The sequence below is a fragment of the Alexandromys fortis genome, unplaced genomic scaffold, assembly GCF_014885135.2.
Source record: "Alexandromys fortis isolate MF-2015 unplaced genomic scaffold, M_Fortis_MF-2015_v1.1 scaffold_59, whole genome shotgun sequence".
NCBI classification, from domain to species: Eukaryota; Metazoa; Chordata; class Mammalia; order Rodentia; family Cricetidae; genus Alexandromys; species Alexandromys fortis.
The window spans coordinates 9,310,326-9,329,578 of NW_026067943.1; the positions used below are offsets into that span (position 1 = coordinate 9,310,326).

At 50.2% G+C, this 19,253-nt stretch overlaps 1 protein-coding gene across 2 annotated transcripts in view; it reads right to left on the reverse strand.

Annotated features, from left to right (window-relative positions):
* Wnt5b (Wnt family member 5B) overlaps nt 1–19,041 on the reverse strand; it is a 107,551-nt gene extending 88,510 nt beyond the window's left edge. The window contains exons 1-2 of one of the 2 annotated variants that reach the window (XM_050148599.1): nt 18,686–19,041; nt 14,202–14,355 (exon numbers count right to left, since the gene is read on the reverse strand). The gene's annotated coding sequence lies outside the window, so the exon portion shown is untranslated. The remainder of the gene's footprint in view (nt 1–14,201; nt 14,356–18,685) is intronic. The other variant, XM_050148598.1, reaches the window with a different exon arrangement.
* Nucleotides 19,042–19,253: the final 212 nt, after the last annotated feature.

Genomic DNA, 19,253 nt, shown 5'->3' on the forward strand with positions numbered 1-19,253 from the left:
ACAGGGCAGGGTGGCTGGAGGTGGGGACAGGGCAGGGTGGCTGGAGGTGGGGACAGGGCAGGAGGGGCTGGAGGTGGGGACAGGGCAGGAGGGGCTGGAGGTGGGGACAGGGCAGGAGGGGCTGGAGGTGGGGACAGGGCAGGGGTGACTGAAGGTAGGGACTACTGCCTGACCATGATGAGGATCTGAGGTCTGGGAAGACAATGGGTAGAGTCCCTCTGACTAGAAACAAGCTCTCAGGAAGAGCATCCAGGCAGGAGTGCCTTGGCAGAGCTGAGACAGCACACCATAGCCTGGGGAGGCTCCATTGCACCTCAGGGCACAGATTTCGCCTCTGTTCTGACAGCCAGACCCAGGGAAAACCCCCACTTCCACGTTTAGCGCATGCTGTGGGTGTGAGCCGCCCCGCCCAGTTATCTGTCCTAAAAAGGCCTCTTATTTCTCCTCACAAGAAATCATCGAGTCTGCTGAAGCGAGCGCAGCTCCCACAGGAATGTTTCAAACGAACTCACCTTGTGTGCCCTCCCAGGGCCCAGACCTCAGGATACGCGGATATGCTGAGCACTGTGCGGCTCACAGAAAGTGCATTCCCAGGGGTGTGGACAACGAGGAGCCCATAGAGAGTAAGTGGGAGGCTAAGCCCTCAAGTCTGAAATGCAGCAGAGTTAAGAACACAGTGATCACAGACCTCAGATAGTCTGGACCGGAGCTGCGCAAAAACAACATAGGGCTCAGGAGCCCAACAGAACGGATAGCCAAAGATGGGCTGAGAAGTCTCTCCCTTCCCAGCACTGAGGCTTGTTCCCCTGTATACACAAGACCAGCAGCTCTGTACGGCCGGACTTCTCACCTCCTGAAGGGCAGTGCTGTGATCAGCTCCGGAGGGCATCTGGGCACGCAGAAGGGAAGGCAGTGCCAAGATGCCCTCTGATCCAGTGCTTCATCTGACCTCACAGTACTCACTGAGGTGGCCATGCACAGGAAATCCAAACGCTCACTCCCTAGAGGTCTACGACAGCCTGAGGCCACACAGCTAGCTCCTAAGTCCTGACAGCCTCACACTGCGGCTTGTCCACCTCAAGGATTCTCACTATTAGACAAAGGGCAGAGGGAGCAATATGCATACGTCACAAACACGTGTTATGCATTATCAGTTGTCGACTATCCTAGGAAAATGTGTTCCCGCAAAGTTGCAGCCTGGCACAGACACGAGTCGCCATGCAGTGACAAGCCTGCTACTAGACCAGTAAACCAGAGACGGCCTTCAGAATGCTTGATGCGATTCTACCGTTCCCCTGACGTCTGAGTGATCTCAGACAGGCTCCCATTATAGGAAGGGGTGCCACGAAATCCAAAACTAAATTCATTTCAATTCACATTTATTCCAAAGACTTGGGATGTAGTTCTGTTGCAGAATGTTCTAACATGTTACCTCAGCACCAAAAACCACCACCACCACCAAGGCCATGTGCTGTCTGCACTATTTTGGGTTGAAGAGAAGACAGCATTTTATACAGTCATTACTGTATAAAACGATGTTAGTTTCTATTGCAAAGAACTTAGCTATGTGTTTGAAGGACTTTCGCTCCTTTTAAAGTGGGCACTGAGGGTGTAGGCCCCTGCTACTGTGTATTCTGAACACCCCCTGGAGACCCATTCCTAGGCAGAAGGCTCACTCAAGCAAGTACTCCAGTCGACACCATCAGGTAACCCGACAGATCTATCCCAAAGGAGAGTCCCTGAGCTTCTGATAGACTGGAAACCTCAAGGACACAAACTAATCACACACACACACACACACACACACACACACACACACACATTTATTTTGAATATCAGAAGATTTATATTTTGCTAACTCATCATGCTGGATCTGATTTTCCAAGCACGTGCAGGTTGTTTCCTGACAGTAACAGATGGGAAAGCTGCCCCAGAGGTCTGGATCAGTGCTCACTATACAAACAATGAACTCAAAGTAAGTCACTCAAGAACTCTGAAAGAAGTACTTGCAAGCCGGGCGGTGGTGGCGCACACCTTTAATCCCAGCACTTGGGAGGCAGAGGCAGGAGGATCTCTGTGAGTTCGAGGCCAGCTGGTCTACAAAGGGAGTTCCAGGACAGGCTTCAAAGTTACAGAGAAACCCTGTCTCAAAAAAAAAAAAAAAAAAAAAAAAAAAAAAAGTACTTGCGAAGATCTCCTGAGTAAATTGGGAGCATCGAGGTTGAAGGGGAGGGGAGCAGAGAAAAATGTATAACACAATAAAATCAATAAAAAAAAGAAAAAAAGTACTTGCGAATCATATATCTGACGTCTCCATGATTCGACAAACAGCCCGCTACTAAATGACATGCGGCATCTGAACAGGCATTTCTCCAAAAATGTGAAAGGCCTTTGGCCCCTGAAAAGACTCAGCATCATTAACCATTAGAAAGGATGGGAAGGAGGGCGGGAGAGAGGGGGTGTGTGTCTGTCAGAGAGAGGGGGGGAAGGGAGGGAGGGAGGGAGGGAGGCAGAGGATGGAACCCAGGGCCTCATGGGAGTTGAATTTTCTTTTACTCTAGCCCACACTGAACGCCAGATGTAGCTGTTAGTTTTACTCTTTTGTTCTTTGTGTGTGTGGGAGGGGGGTGCCACCCAGCCCCCAAATAAACTACACACAGTGGTTTGTTCTTATTTACAAATGCCTGGCCTTAGCTCGGCTTGTTTCTTGCTAGCTTTTCTTAACTTTAAATTATCCTGTCTATCTTTTGTCTCTGGACTTTTTTCTTTTCTTACTTCTGTGTATCTTACTTTCACTCTTACTCGGACGGCTGGTGGCTGACCCCTCCTTTTCTTGCTCTTCGATCTCTCATTTCTTCTCCTTGTTCCTTCCCCCTCTTCCCAGATTTCTCCTCCTATTTATTCTCTCTGCCTGTCAGACCCACCTATCCTTTCTCCTGCCTCGCTATTGGCTACCCAGCTCTGTATTAGACCATCAGCTGTTTTAGGCAGGCAAAGAACCACAGCTTCACAGAGTTAAACAAATGTACCACAAACAAAAGCAACACATGTTTACATCATTAAACAAGCATTCCCCACATAAACAAATGTAATACATGTTAAAATAATATTCTACAACATTCATGAATACCACGAAAGCACTCTATACTGAGCTACACCTGCCAGTTCTCATTAGCCATTTGGAAAATGCAAATCAAATCAAAGCCACACCATACCTGCTCAGGTGGCCATAAAAAATATACTACTTCTGCATAGTTGTAGAGATTGGCAGCCCAAGGTCAGGGTCTGGTAAGGGCTTTCCTACTGGCTCATAGATGGTCTCTCTAATTTAAGACCCAGTACTTAAGAACAGCTCCCAGCATCCACACGGCATTCACAAACTGCCTATAACTCCAGTTCCAGGAGATCCAATGCCCTCTTCTGACCTTTCCCACAGCACAGAGGGAGAGGCAGGGAGAGAGGAAGAGGAAGAAGAAAGAGAGGGGTGGGTGCCTTTTTATCAGAGTAGCAATCCCATCACAAAGCTTACAGGAGTCCAATTTCCATTGTTCTAACAAAAGACCAAAGGCTGGTGATGGCAAAGAAGAAAAGCTTACTTAGCTCACTGTTTTATAAAGACCAAGATCAGGTGACCTCATTACCTTGGCCATTGGTGAGGGCTCCTGGGGCTTTGTCACTTGTACTGGATGGCAAGACTAGGGAAGTGCATATGAAGGAGAAGTCACATGAAAAGGCCAAAGTCAGAAGGGCTTCTTCGAGAGATCTAACGGCTAGATCAGGATCTAACGGAGGCGCCATGACAACTACATCCCACTCTCAGGATCTAACGGAGGCGCCATGACAACTACATCCCACTCTCAGGATCTAATGGAGGTGCCATGACAACCACATCCCTCCTTCCAACGCAGAATCCTTAATGACATGGTGACCTTATACTAGGCTACACTTCTCAAAGTGTACCACCCCCCAACACCACACAGAGGACCAGACTTTTATCACATGATCCCAGAAAGACTCAAACCACACCAAACCATTGCAGGGCCTAACTCTCAACCTCCTTTAACCCGTTACCTCCCCAAAACTCCCAACACAGTCATACTAGCTTTGTATGGTGTCACACTCCTTTAATCTCAGCACCCAGGAGACAGTGGTAGGTGGGTCTCTGAATTTGTTGGAGGAGGCTGCTTATTTGTTTCCCAGCTGCCCAGACTCCCGAAATAATCACACAGAAACTGTATTAATTAAATCACTGCTTGGCTCATTAGCTCTAGCTTCCTATTGGCTGACTCTTACATATTAATTTAACCCATTTCTATCAATCTTTGTATTGCCACGTGGCTGTGGCTTACCGGTTAAAGTTCTGTCTGGCTCTAGCACCTGCCTGGTCTATGTTGTGGGTTCTAGGCCATCCAGGGCTATGTAGTGAGATTCTATCTCAACAAAACGAGACAAATATAGTCACAAGGACTACAACTTCAGCACTAGAATCTGAAGATGAAAGTCAGCTTCCAATTGCTATAATAAGATTCCAGACACAATGAACTTACAAAGTGAAAGGATGTTTCAGCTCATATTGTGAAGGTACCAGTCCAACCAGCAGTCCAGTGCTGTGAGCCTCTGTGAGAGCGCCACAGAAGACAGGAGTGCAGGGCAGAGCAAACCCTTCACCTCCCAGGCTGGAGGCAGAGCCAGGGACAGGATAGGCTCAGTGCTTCAAGGGCACGCCCCCAGTGCAAAAGAACCCCAACAAGGTCCCACTTCTCAAAGGGTCAAAGTAGTTCCCCAACAGAACAGTCTGGGGGACAAGTCTTTAACACACTGACCTTTGGGGACACTATCTTCATATTGTATGAAAGGACACACCCACTAGGGCAGCTATAATTCACCAATAGTTACAAGGGTGTGGCTAAATTAGAATTCACACAGTTAGTGGGAAAATGCTACATCCATTCAAAAAGATAGTCTATGTCCTGAAAGGTTAGGAACAGAGCAACGTGTGCACCAATTATTCCACTCCTTGGTAGAATCCAACACAAAAACTTATGCACACACATTGCCAGCAACATTCATAATAGCCCAAAAGCAGAAATGCTAAGTGTCTATCAGTTGGTGAAAAGATAACCAGCAGGTGAAAATTCTGGAAGATTATTTGGACACAAAAAGAGGAAATTGCAAAACCAAGCCCTGAGGGGACCTGTAAAAGAGACTAAAAGAGACGGCATTGGGTTTTTCCAAATGGATGAGCTCAATGCCTAGTACCAGGATCATTACCAGACGGCCTGGGATCAGCACAGACTGGAAAGCCTTTGCTGCATAGGTAACACATGAGCTCAGCTCTCCAGCATGTAAGCCAAACACGCGGTGTGATACCATGCTCCTGCAACCCCAGTGCTGGGGAAGTGGAGGCAGAAGGTTCCTGGGGCTTACTGGCCAGCCTAGCTGAGTCAGTGAACCCCAGGTTTAGTGAGAGACACTGTCTCAAGGAGTAAGACACCCAGCGTCAATCTCAGACCTCACATACATTTGCATACATGTGCAATACAGCAGTAAATCTTAGGAACCTGTATGAAGGAATCAGCTCATCTCTGTAGTTAAACTTAGGTGTCAGGATCAGAGAATGGAAATGGGGAAGGAAAATACTTGAATTAATAACTGCCAAAGTTTTCACAAATTTAATAAAAACCACTAATTTATTCATTGGAGCAGCTGTAAGAGCTATAAGCAAAAAGGAGCCATGTTGAGACACATCATGATCAAACTGCTAAGAGTTAATAAAGTCTTGGGAATAGGGAGATAGCTCAGCAATTAAAAGCACTTACCGCTCTTTCAGAGGACCCAGGTTCAAGTTCCAGCACCAATATGGCTGCCCACAATCATCTGTAACTCTAGTTCCAGAGGAACTACACACCCTCTTCTGACCTCCTCAGGCAAAATACCCATGCGCATACATTCAAAAAATGTAAATTAGTAAAGTTTTATAAGTAGAGGTAGCAGGGCAACGTGGGTAACTCAGCCGGTAAGGTGTGTGTACACTTGAGTTCAGATCTCTAAAACCCACAGAAAAAAAGTCAGATGCCACAGCGGACATCTGAATACCAGAGTTAGGAAGCAGGGACAAGGTGGGTCACTGGAGCCTGCTGCCAGCCAGTCTAGCCAACTGGTGAGGTCTACGTTTAGCAAGATCCGGCCTCAGAAATTAAGGTGAGAGAGATTGAGACAAACACCCGGCATTGCCCTCTGGCCTCTGCATGCATGTGTGCATGCAAGCACACACACACACACACACACACACACATGCACACACACACATGCACACACAAACACATGCACACACCCATACACACACAGTGGAGGTAGCAGGAGGGGACAGGTAGGAGCAGTGATTTTGAGGACAACTGATTTCTCATCAGAAAGCACAGAGATTTGAAATAACATCTGTAAAGTTCTGAAAGGAAATGTAATTATTTTGATATCCAGAAAAAAATAAGTCAAAAATCAAGAATGAAATAAAGACATTTCCAGGTAAAGGAGAAGAGAGAGTGCTATGAGGACCCATGCCACAGGGATGCTGAAAAGGATATTCACAGGCTGCTTCGGATGGATGTCCGCATAAGAGTGAGAGCCAAAATTGAGCGTATGAAAGCTTTCAAAATTAAAAGGCAACTGGCTAAGGCAAAAATATTAGCATTTAGACATAAAGATATGACAATATACTAAGACACGGAGACGGGAATGGAATTTTACTGCCGTGAGTTAGTTACATCTGCAGAGTGTGTTTATAAAGAGATGGGAGCTAAGGATGCATGCAGTAACCCCGAGCAACCACCATGGAGATAAAAACCTGAGGGGGGGGTGATAAAAGGAGTAGCAACACGGTGCACTTGCACTGAGCCATATAAAACCCCCATTAAACGATTACACGCTAGCACCATAGCAATAACGCATAACCATGTTTGAGTCCTGAGAAACATGAATCCAAACTGACGGAGGAACACTATATAGGTGTACGTTTCAGAGATGCTGGGTAAGGCCAGGAGTGTAGTTCAGTGATGGTCTGTCTGCTTGCTTAGTACACACAGGACTCTAGGCTCCACCCCCAGCACGGGGTGGGGGAAGTAGAGCCAGGGTAAGTCAGGGTAATCATTAGAGCTTAGACGTTCAATGTCTCCACAGTGAGGGAGAGTGACACACTGCAGAGATTAGGAAGACCAGCTGATGGCTCTGCGGATAAAGGAACTTGCTGCCAAGCCTGATGACTTGAGGTCTAGCTCTGGGACTCATGGGGGAAAGAGAGAAGCAGCTCCAGGAGTGAGGTCGTCCCCTGACTTCCAAATAGATACTCCGGTGCACATACCCACCCACCAAAAGTAAACAGAGAAATGCTAAACAATAAAAATGTCCTAGCTTCTCGGCTGTGATTGTAGGCTGGGCATCCTTTGCTTTATGACTGGTATGCACTTATGAGTGAGCACACACCATATTTGTCTTTCTGGGTCTAGACCCCTCTTCCAGAAGCAGATGGAGGCAGAAGCAGAGATCCACAACTTACCACTGGGCCAAGCTCCCAGAGTACAATCAGAGAGAGGGAAGAACGATTATATGAAGCACGATTAATAAAAACTCAGAGAATTCCACTATAATAATATGAACAAGGGGGTCAAGGCCATGATGGGGAAACCCACAGAATCAGCTGACCCGAGCTAGTGGGAGACCACTGACTCCAGACTGACAACTGGGGAACCTGCATAGGACTGAATACAGTGACAATGGTGTGGCTTGGGCAGCATATGGGGCCACTGGCAGTGGGACCAGGATCTAACTCCAATGCATGAACTGACTCTGTGGAGCCTGTTCTCTATGGAGAGAGACCTTGCTCAGCCTAAGCATGGCTAGCCCTTCCTCAGTGAGATGATGGGACAGACTTAGTTGACTTCCCGGGGGAGGCCTTGCCCTCTCTAAGGAGCAGAGGGGAGTATGGTGGGGGGAAAGGGAGAACAGGAGGAGAGGAGGGAGGGGGGACTGGGATTGGCATGGAAAAATAAATAAATAATAAAAATAAAAATGTACAAGAGCATTCCAGGGGACAGCTGTAATCTCGGCATTACATGAAGCAGAGCAGGATTGTGAGTTCGAGGCTAGCCTAGGCTACACAGGGAGACCTGGTCAAAGAAAGAGGAACAGAGGAGACGATGATGGCAGCAACATTGGAACTGAATTCAGTATGAGATACTTTACTGGATTTAGAGCCAGAGAAAACACTTAGGAAAAATTTGTGAAATTGGAATAAGGGCCATGAATTTATCAATAACACTGTAAGAAAGTTGATTTCCCATTGAAGTGTACTGTTGATGGGTAAAATGTTAATATTGGGGAAAACTAAGTGAAAGCTATGTAAAAATTTTCCATACTATTCTCTCAATATTTCTCTAAGTTCAAAATTAGCTCAAAATAAAAAGTTCAAAGTGATGGAGGAGTTAATTTTATTGGTTAATAAAGAAACTGCCTTGGCCCATTTGACAGGCCAGCCCTTAGGTGGGTGGAGTAGACAGAACAGAATGCTGGGTAGAAGGAAGTGAGGGCAGATGCGATGAAGCTCTGGACCAAAATGGACGTAGGCTAGAATCCTTCCTGGTAAGCTACTGCCTCGTGATGCTACACAGATTAATAAATATGGGTTAAGGAAGATGTGAGAGTTACCCAAGAAGAGGCTAGATATAATGGGCCAGGCAGTGTTTAAAAGAATACAGTTTCCATGTTGTTATTTCGAGGCATAAGCTAGCCGGTGGCCAGGAGCCAGGCAGAACGCAGCCCACAGCTCCCAACTACATCAAAGGTGCTGTTTAACAAAACTAGACTAAACAGCAATAGGAAAAGTCTGAGATCTAGGTGGGAGATGGGTGGTTTGGGCAGATTTGCCTCACTGAGGATCTACATCCAGACCCATGAGAAACAGCTGGGCGTGGCAAAGCACACCTGTAACCCCAGCGCCAGGGAGACAGGAGTAGAACCACCCTGGATCTCACTGGCAGGCAGTTTAGCTGAGTCAGTGAGATCCAGATTCAGTGAGAGACCCTGTCTCAAAAATACATGGAGAGCGGTTGAAGCGGGCATCATGTCTATCTTTAGCTGCAAAGCATGCATGCACACACAAGTGTACACATGTGCACACATACAAGTATACACACACAGGCACACACTCACTCACAAGTACACACACACTCACACATAAGCACAGTGACATGCACAGCACACACGCACACACGCACACACATACACATACAGAGAGACGGCTGTAACAACCTAGAATAACCAAAATGAAAACATAGGCAAATGTTGGTAATAAAACGACTTTAAGACAACCCAGACAGGTCTCACAGATATCTTTTTTTTTTTTTTTTTTTTTTTTTTTTTTGGTTTTTTGAGACAGGGTTTCTCTGTAGCTTTGGTGCCGATCCCGGAACTAGCTCCTGTAGACCAGGCTGGCCTCGAACTCACAGAGATTCGCCTGCCTCTGCCTCCGAGTGCTGGGATTAAAGGCGTGCGCCACCACCGCCCGGCCTCTCACAGATATCTTGTCAGGCAAAAGAAGTTGAGCAGTGAAGGAGAAACCCCCGATCCTCGTATAAATCAAGTGATGTAATCTGGGGACAGGTAAGTATCATCTCCAATGACCCAAACCACATGCAGCTGCCTGGGTTCACGGTGGGCAGTGTGCACTATGCTGTAAGGGGAATTTGCTGGGGAAGTACGGATGTCTTGGGGGGTAAGAGGATAATTTAATGGACATATACATTTGTCCCAATTTACCGACTTACACACTTCCAACGTGTGGATTTCACTGTATGCCAGTTACATGTCAATAACGTTGATCAAAACAGAAAAAGGGGACATGGGGACATAAACGCTAATGGCAGAACATCTGCCCAGCAAGCACTGAGGCCCTGGCTGGATTTCCTAACACAACCCTCTTGCTCTGTGGCAAGACAGGATGGGGCAGAGATAGAGGCGCAGAGAGTGTGCGAGGCTTAGAGTTTCTCCCCAGCTTGCAATCCTGGAAGGAAGCCCACGTATGTTCTCAGAGGCCAGTGTTCCAAAGAGTCAGAGGTCAGAGGGGGTCCATCTCCACAAAACGGTTTTGAGGGTGAGCCTATGAGAGTCACAGAACACCTAACAGTGTGCTCTCATAACCCCACTGCAAGGACGCACTCAAAGCTGCCAGCTCAGGCCCTGACCAGGGATTTTGATTTGGTCACAGCTGTACGAGATGGAGAAGGCAGTGTTACCTGAGACAGACTGCCATGGGCCTGACATGTCTGTGAAGCTTATTAATGCTCGTTTAAGAATCAAAACAACACCCTGCCTCCCAGACATAGCAAACTGCTGGTTGTTACATCGTGCTGACTCTCTGGCCCGCCGCACAATGGCATTCTTTGTGGTTGTTCAGAAGCATGATGGTGCAAATGTTTCCTGAGACCTTTCTACGAGCAACGAACGCCCCGCGTGCACTCTGCATGAGCAGTCAGGACTCCCTTCAGCTGCTCCTCACGCCAGCCCTGGAAGGAGGCTCACAAGTGGGAAAGCCGAGGTCAGCAGGGCTCGGGGGAACCTGCCCAAGGCCACCTCTTCACACCGGCACCGGCACCGGGCACACACGACTTGATTTTCTAAGCACTGTGCATAGGAGATCTGACCCCGTCTTTCACGATGAAGACATTTGTGTTGATGACATTCTATCTGACACGGTTTCTGACGACAGGGTTGTGAAACAGCCAAGTGTTAAGTGGGCTGGGGCGGGGGACACACAATGCTTTGGCTTGAGAATGTAACTTCTTTTCAGTTCTTGGGGATACTATTTCACCTCGCCAGACAAGCTTCTACAAAGTTTTCAAAGCCACTCCTAGAAGTACAAAAACAAGAAGACAAGTGCCAGCTATGAGTCACCCGAGTCCCCGGGGGCTGTGTTTCGTCAGTGGATTGAAAGAAACCTCCGGGTCTTGCTTCCATTCCGCACATCCCGCAGGTAGGAGCAGCACCTTTGCTGACTGTGAACTACCCCGAGGTTCAGCACCTCACACCATCCTAACGACTCCAGAGTCAGGCATGGGGCAGCGGCTGCGCACTGGTTCACTCGCGGGCCCATGACCCCCGTGAACTGAGGGGCAGATATCATAGACTTCTGATTTCTGGGGGGGCTTCCCAGAGCCAAGGAGCCTCAAACCTCGGGTCTAGGTAGCCTGGAGCACGTGCCTTTGCCTAGGGCTCCCTCACTCAGTTTAAACACTTAGTCAACAGATGGCCCGACATGAAGGTGACACTCTAAATATTCCATTTGGCAAAAACCAGGACATTCCCAAGAAAATGACACAAGGTCGCTGGAGGAAACAGCAACCAGGGCATTGCCTGATTTTACTGAGTCCAGCATCACCATTATTTTGTAGCGGTCAGAAAGACAAGCAGCACTCCTGTTTAGACTACGACACCAGACTGACTTGTGGGCACAACCTCATGTCCAGGATGTTACGTGTCCTCAGCACCTAACTCTTAGGAAATAGAAGCAGAGGCAGGAAGATCTCTGTGAGTTCAAGGCCAGACTGGTCTAAACCCAATCAGGGTGACAGAGTGAAGCCCTGTCTCAAATAAACAAACGCCAAAACCAACCCAAACAACACATTTACTGTGCACTTTTAGCTCAGACAGTTTAGCTCTGAGGAGGCGCTGGAGAAGAATAAGAACATGGTGGGGGCCAGGGCAGATTTGCAGCCCATGTTGACAGGTAGACAAGGCAACCTCGGACCGTGGCAGAGCACAGGTGTCACACGGCAGGCATGAGGTGTCAGCAGCAGGCGAGAGGTGTGTGGACAGAAGCTGGCCTGGCAGGCAGAAGGCAGGTGTGAAGGGTTTTTCTGGCCGTGGCGCTAGGTCTTGGCTGTGTTTTAGGTCACTGGAAAGCAGAGAGAGTGTGGCCAGGAAGCGTGAGAAGTCTCCATGCAGAGCAGAAATGAGAGGAGGAGGATGTAACTACGATCCATTACACAGGCCTAATCCTTGAGCCATCAGATCAGAGTCGAGGTAGAGAGCATTGTGGGGGACACAGACTCTGGGCCCCAACAAGTTAAACAACTTTATCTGGGCCCTGACAACTTAAAAGATTTGGTCCAGGGGGCTGGAGAGATGGCTCAGAGGTTAAGAGCATTGCCTGCTCTTCCAAAGGTCCTGAGTTCAATTCCCAGCAACCTCATGGTGGCTCACAGCCATCTGTAATGGGGTCTGGTGCCCTCTTCTGGCCTGCAGGCATACACACAGACAGAATACTGTATGCATAATAAATAAAAAAAAAGATTTGGTCCACCCCCCCTTGATGTGGTGCACTGGAAAAGGACCGGATACCAGGGAAAGCTGGCGGGCCCTGCTGTGGACCACAGATGGCCACTTAAACAGCCCTGTATCCACCCGTATCGTCCAGCAGAAGGACCGCACAGCAGCCAGCTTTCTGACATTTCTGAGGTTGCAGCAGGAGTTTTTTTTTTTAATATTTTATTTATTTATTATATATACAATATTCTGTGTGTATGTCTGCAGGCCAGAAGAGGGAACCAGATCTCATTTTTAGATGGTTGTGAGCCACCATGTGGTTGCTGGGAATTGAACTCAGGACCTTTGGAAGAGCAGGCAATGCTCTTAACCACTGAGCCATCTCTCAAGCCCCTGCAGCAGGAGTTTTAAAGTCATGAATTCAAATGCCTCTAGGATGGGATGTCCTTCCAGGTCAGGTGTAGGTCACGCGCCTCCTTTCACAGTTAGGGGTGTGTGCTTGTCCACACGTGTGTGTGCAAGCAGAAGCCAAAGGTCAACTGTGATGGGGTCAGTGCTCTTCATTCCGTGGGCTCCAGGGCCTGAACTTCGGTTACCGGGGTTACATAGCCATCTCCTTTACTATTGCACTATCTGTCTCTTTGGTCCTCATCTTCCTTGAGAGTTAGCAAAACGCTGATGCAGCAGGTCTGCCTTGAGGGCTACATGCAAAACAAGGATGCCGCTACTATCTTTCCCTTCGCTACTCTTTCCCTTTCATTTCTCTCTCTCTCTCCACCCCCACCCCCTTCATCACAACCTGCCACACAGCCACATGGAGGATAGGTGTGAGATACTGTTACCAGCCTACGAATATGGAAGCTGAGGAAAAGAAGTTAACTGCTCCTTGTTGGGGACTGCGGACCACCAGACCCTGAATTTCTCGTAAACAACTTGTTTTCCTCTGCTCTGAGATCCTAATGGCAGGGGTAGTGGGTCTGCAGCTGAAAGATCCCAAGAGCCGGGGCGTGGCCAGAGCCCTATATAAGCTGCCCCAGAGCACAATAAGTCGGCATTTTTGGCAGTCTTGTCTCAAGCCCTGCCTGTCCGTCTGTCTCTGTCTGTGTTGTGTGTTTTCAAATTTTCAGCCCAGTTCCCCTAGCGCATAGCGAGTAGAGTGCAGAATGGAACCAGAACCAGTGTAGCGGTGTAGTTTTACAGCCCCTCCTCACCTAAGACTGTGCAGCTGCGGGTGGTTCAATGGCGGTTCACACCCAGGTCCATGAAGTACCATGGAGCCTTGGCCTCGGTCTCTGTAGTTCCAATTTGTTCCGTTTATTACGTTCTTAGATTTATTTTTTAGTTTATGAATGTGAATATTTTCTTTTTTAATATTTATTTATTTATTATGTATACAATGTTCTGTCTGTATGCCTGCAGGCCAGAGGAGGGCACCAGACCCCATTACAGATGGTTGTGAGCCACCATGTGGTTGCTGGGAATTGAACTCAGGACCTTTGGAAGTGCAGGCAATGCTCTTAACCACTGAGCCATCTCTCCAGCCCCGAATATTTTCTTACATATATGTTTATTCACCATGTACGTGCCTGGTGCGCTTAGCATTCAGAAGAGGGCATCAGATCCCCTGGAACTAGATGCTTGTGAACCACCATGGGGCTGCTGGGAACTGAACCCAGGTCCTCTACCAGAGCAACAAGTGATCTCAACTGTTGAGCCACCTCTCCACCCCCCACCCCAGCATGTTCTTGCTCCTGGCTCTGAGTATATCACTCAGAGTCTCCCTCCCTTCCCAGCCTTCCACACATCAGCTCCTAGATGACATCCTCTAAGGGTTCATTACCCTGACTGAAGGGCTCAAACTCCAAACAAGATGTCTGCAGATTACTCACAATTTCCCAAGAGCAACTTCTTAACCAATGTGGGCAAAGTGTGCAGTCTTCAAGGTGCACGGGTGACGGACTCCCGGCTGTGCTCCAACCTTCCCACCGTCGGCAGCCTCCTGCCCTCTCGGGTGGGGAGGAGGTTAGGATACCAGGCTCTTTCCTACATCAAGAGGGGAGGAGGTTAGGATACCAGGCTCTTTCCTACATGTAGCTCAAGAACGGAACACAGGGAGTCAGGAGCGGCACAGCCCAGAGGCACAGCCATACTGGACTTCCTCTCAATATGAGCGAGCTCAGTGAGGATCCGCAACATCAGGACCACCAGCAGCCCGGCCTCAATAGCTTTATGATGTTCTGTGCTGTGCTATTTTCAACACTGCTGAGGAGTTTGTCGGGAAATTATGAGTAAAGATTTACTAAATTCTGCCCTGACGACAACTCTAACTTAGTGTCTGCAGGTAAACTGTTGGCGAGCTGGGAAAGGTGCCGGTTGCTGAACCAACCTAAGTCACTGGCTTTTCTAACCCAAACTCAGCCACCGCCAGCCCACAGTCCTGGTTAGAGGCGCTCTGAGCTTATGAACCACACAGACAACAGTTTAGGGGTTTGTATTCCAGGTTCAAGGAAGCTACTGAGAAGAAAACTTTCAAATGAGGAACTCAAAGGCAAATGATTTAACTTTTTAAGCTTTACAACCCCTCCTAATTCAATGACTAAATTGCAAAACTAACAAACAATAAAAACAAAACAGGTACCTATGTCCAAGTCACCTGAAGCTACAGACAAAGCGCCCTGTCATAATCTTCAGGATGCTACCTACCCACAGAGATCCCTGGGGCTGGGATGGACCAGGAGGCCAACCAAAGGCTCTCGAGGTGTGACCACAAAACCTGCCCATTAGACCAGGCTTTGTGAGACAGGAACCATGAAGGGACAAGGCCCAGGCCTTCCTCTCAGCACCTCGCTCACCTCCAGGAGCACACACCCCGGACTCCCGCTGGCGGGCCTCCCACCCGGGCCAGAGCCACAACATCCTAACTTCCACAAACCGCAAGGCAAAGCTGTGCAGAGGACGGGGTCAGAACTGAAGGGCCTTTAAGACAACCTGCTATACAGAAAAATCAGTGCCAAAGGAGAGAGTATAATGTACATCCCATCTTCAAAACAGAAACGAGGGCAAAAATCCAGAAGAAAACAAAGATACAAAGATCAGGGTGCACAGGACAGGTGAGGTCTTTGGGGTTTGCAGTTGGGATGTGCCGAACTCAGAAAAATGTCTCTTTAGCACCCTTTAGTGGCTGTAGCCAGCACCATAGTAAGTGAGGGGACCCCCAGAACCTGACGGGGGCCGGGTGTGGCATAGTCAGTGCCCCTAGGGCTTGCAGTAGCAGCCTGTGAGCAGCCCCTCTGAAACTTTCATGCATGACATCTAGAAGGGCGTCAGGGCGAGGCTCCCACCAGCACCGACCCAGGTTCTAAATCAGCCGGCGGGCGAGAGTCAAGAAGAAAGCCACAGGGGTGGAGAAGGAGGGAGGAGAGAAGCCAACTTTAGAAAGCCTGAAAGAGGACTCACACAGCACAAAAAGACCAGACTGTAACCACAGGGACGAAGTCGGGAAACGCAGCCACAGCAGCCGGCCAGCGGTCACAGCAGCCGGTGAGCCAGGGGATTCAGAGGGTGGAGGTTTAAATTTAGCCAGGTAAACAGCCGCCCAGGGGTGGCGACGGCTTGGGAAGAGCAGGGCAGTCACCTGCTCTCTGGCACCACGGGCGTTTCTTGCTGAAGGAAAAGAGCTAGCCAGAGCTGAGTCCACAGCAGGTCATTTCTGAGACTCCACCAACATGTTGCTAGGAGAGGCATGGAGGAGTGTCTCAGAGAAGGGTCCAGGCCTTCACCCTGAACACCATCTCTATGCCCTGGATTCTCTGGGCTCCCAGCACAGTCTGGAAAGGCTCAACGGAAAGCAGCCTCTGAGGCCTGGATGTGTGGCTCCCAGCACTCTTGCCACGCAGGGATTTTCCCATCTACAGCCCTTCCAAGCTCTGAGAGACCTGAAATACAACCTCTGCTCATCACGTCACAAGGGAGCCCCTGAGGACTGGACTGAGGTGCGGGGCGGTGGGTGCTGAGGACTTCTAGAGAAGATTAAGGAGATGAATAATAGTTGTGCAAAAAGAACCGGGAGAGCAAACTCCGAATGGTGGATTGCCTCCGTCAAAGTCAGGACGCACCAGGCTAGCCTCCCCTTTAAAGAAAAACAAACAACAAAATCATTTTAAAACGCTTTTGGGCTAGGAATGAGCTCGGCCATGGAGTACTTGCCTGGCACGCTCAGGGCCCTGTGTTCCAACCCCAGCACTGCAAACAAGAAAACAAAATCATTGCCACTGGGCTAAGAGAAGGATGGAATACACCGGTGAAGAACAATTCTGGTTTTCTTTTCCCAGTATATGTCTACCAGAAATTTTGGGAATTAGAAAGTGCTCTCTCTCTCTCTCTCTCTCTCTCTCTCTCTCTCTCTCTCTCTCCCTCTCTCTCTGTCTCTGTCTCTGTCTCGTGTGTGTGTTGTTCGTGGGATGGGAAAAGGACCTGAAACACACAATAAACATACACTCTACCACTGAGCTATACTCCGGCATCACCCTGTAGCTTTTATGCTTCCTAGACAGAAAATGTTTAAGCGAAGGATTGTTTCAGAGCAGTGAGAAACCCTGGAAGGAGTCACAACCACACATACACTAAAGACGTAGTTGGTTTACAGCACCCTGAGCAAACACCATCACTCACATACTTAACTACTTGGAGGAGCCGAGCCTGGGAAACTGGGAATTGAGCAGACGGGAAAGAGCAAGCAGGCTCTTCTATGCCTGGATGGGTTCCCTTGACACGCAAACCCCCACACTGTGTCCCAGAGCCTCTGACTTTAAGGGGAGAAGGGGAAGGGGGGAGGTAAGAGGGTTGTGCGTGGTGCCATTCACCTTTAATCCCAGCACTCGGGAGACAGAAGCAGGCAGATCTCTGAGTTTGAGGTTACAGTGTTTGTTCCAGGATAGTCAGGGCTACCCTTAAAACAAAACAAAACAAAAGCTAAAGGAGGCCTCCCACAGTCCCTCATGGTGACAGCCACCTGCACCTGTTGGTTAGGAGCCCGAGCTTCAGGTACACCTCCTGCCCTCCACATCCCATGAAGACCCCCCACTGCCTTACTTCTCACACTGGCCCTCAGGGTCTCTGGACATTGCCTTTTAAAACGTACCTCCTTCTTGCTATTTATAACTACCAATTATGTGTCAAAGAGAGATGGGACACTATGTTGAAATAAAACCATCACCCAGCCTTCCCTCCACCCAGCCTTACACCAAGGTGGGGTGTTTGCCAGGTCAGACCTGTGACTGCCAGACTAGCATCCTCAGCCTGTGCCTGAGATCAGAGTCTCTTCTTTGATAAACAATCCACTCTCCAGGTGGATCCAGGCAGCGACTGCGGGTGCAGGAGAAGGTTCTCCAGCTTTCTGAGAGTGTACCTCCTCCGCCAGGAGCCCTGTTTTACCTGGCCAGTCACAAAAAAGGAATCCTACGCTTCCACATGGGCCTGTATGAACGCTGGTATCCGGCAAGGAGTGAGCCGCTGCCTGCTTGCTATCTCCGCTCCTATACTGACAGACAGCATGGACACCATTCTGGCAAATGGGGGGCCTGAGCTCCGAGGTGGCCTGAGCCGTTCAGAAGACTGGTAACTTAACCCTGGGCCTTTTTTCTTCCAGGTACCAGGCTGAAACTACCCAGGGTGGAAACCGCTGAGAGCTTTGTCAACGTGGCCCGGTAGCAAAGGCAGTGAAGAAAGACTTTGGTAAAGTGGAGGGCAAAGGCTTCCTCCCCCATCAACTCACTGAGGGCTCACCCTGGGCCTGAGCCACCTCTGTTTCTCTGCCTGCAAAACAGAACCGAACGTTCTAGAAGCAAAGTGAGCAGTGTCCAATGACGACTTTTTAAGGATGCAATAACCAAGAAAGTTGTGTCTGACTAGAGTGCTGGGCCAGATACCCGCCGGGGCGCCCCGTGAGGATGGAGAGAGAGATGCAAAGGAGCAATCGAACCAGATAGCACCACATCTCCAGGGCGCAACTGCGCTGGCCTGGGGCAGGGACTTAAAGTCACCCCTTAGCGGTACCTGTCCGAGACACTCCGTGCCTTACAGTCGCATGGACAACTGCAGCTGGGTCCCGCCAAGCCGGGAAAAGCACAGCCGCTCCGGACTCAAGCTTCGGAGAAGCGACGCGCAGCGGCCCGGGTGCCAGCCCCTCTCCTGGCCACACGCCGAACGAGCGCGGAGCCCCTGGACGCCCGCGCCCCACCTGCCCGCGCCAGGCACCCGCGCGCGGCCCCAGCTTTGTTCGCAGCAGCCCGCGGTGTCGGTCGCCGCGCGCCCCTTTCCCGCCACCTGGTCGTGCAGCGCCCTCGGCCGGCGCGGGGCCGACTCCCGATCTTACCTGCGGGGGGGCTGCGGCGTCGGGTCGGCCGCGGGACAGGGTAGCCTCGGCTCAGCGCGCGGGCCGCTCGCGCAGCCGCCCCGTACTCCTCATCGGCGGTCAGAGCCTGCCCGTCCGGAGTGCCGGGTCTGCCCTGATGGGCGCTGGGCGCCCGGAGCTCGGGCTCGGCCGCAGGCTACGCGGGCTCTGGAGCCCTGGGAGACACGGAGTCCCCGCCGTCCGTCCGGGCACCGCCACCGACCTGGAGCGGGGGACCCCTGGAAGTTCCAGCCCCGAGTAGGCGACGCGGTTGGTGGCCACGGCTCGAGTGCAGCGCCAGCGCGGGGCGCGCAATCCCGGGGCTCCGCCGCCTGCGCCCCGCCCCGCCCCGCGCCGCCTCCCCGCCCCCCGCAGCCCGCGGCCGCGCGCGACGCCCCTCTGCAGGGCTCCTCCCCGGCGCCGGACCGGCCCCCGCACCTGCCTCCTTCGCCGCGGACTCCGCGCCCACCACCCCGCAGGCTCTTGCGGGACAGAGCACAGCAACCTCGCGTGGACATGTAGTGCGGATGAGTGACTTACGCGTACTCTT